Genomic DNA, 689 nt, shown 5'->3' with positions numbered 1-689 from the left:
CCTGGCACGTCCAAGGAAGCCCTGGGCAGCTTCTACAGCTGCGTCGTCGGAGTTCTGTGTGTTTGAGGCACTGGTGTCCCTGTGGCATCTGCCCCATTTCTCTGGGTGTCCAAGTTCCCATAGACCCAGGGTGTGGGCTTCGAGCAGGCCAAAGCAGGAAGAGTTCTCAGGGCCTTCCTCTGCCGGCCCCCGGCCCCCTGCGGCCAGCTGGCCCCTCCAGCCCCCGGCCCCCTGCGGCCAGCTGGCCCTCGGCTGGGCTCCCCTCCCCCTGGAAGCCCTGGCCGTGCTCAGCGGCCAGAACCTTCTATCATAAAACTAAGCTTATCTGGGTTGGCTGCTGAGCCTGCTGCTGCAGGAGAAACAAGCTTTCCAGGTCACATCTGCTCTGTGCTAGATGGCCAGAGAATGGCCGGGTCTGGAATGTTCCAGGTGAGGGGCCTCTCCTTGAAGGAGGTCCCTGCTCCAGCCCGAGGCTGTGGGGTGAGCGAGGCCCCCCTGACCCCCAGGCTGTGGGTGAGCGAGGCCCCCCTGACCCCCAGGCTGTGGGTAAGCGAGGCCCCCCCACCCCCAGGCTGCGGGTGAGCGAGGCCCCCCCACCCCCAGGCTGTGGGTGAGTGAGGCCCCCTGACCCCCAGGCTGCGGGTGAGCGAGGACCCCCACCTCCAGGCTGTGGGTGAGCGAGGCCCCCC

The sequence above is a fragment of the Dipodomys ordii genome, unplaced genomic scaffold (genome assembly GCF_000151885.1).
Source record: "Dipodomys ordii isolate 6190 unplaced genomic scaffold, Dord_2.0 Scaffold166, whole genome shotgun sequence".
Classification (NCBI taxonomy): Eukaryota; Metazoa; Chordata; class Mammalia; order Rodentia; family Heteromyidae; genus Dipodomys; species Dipodomys ordii.
The sequence above is the reverse complement of the archived record's forward strand: the minus strand, read 5'-3'. Positions refer to the sequence as shown.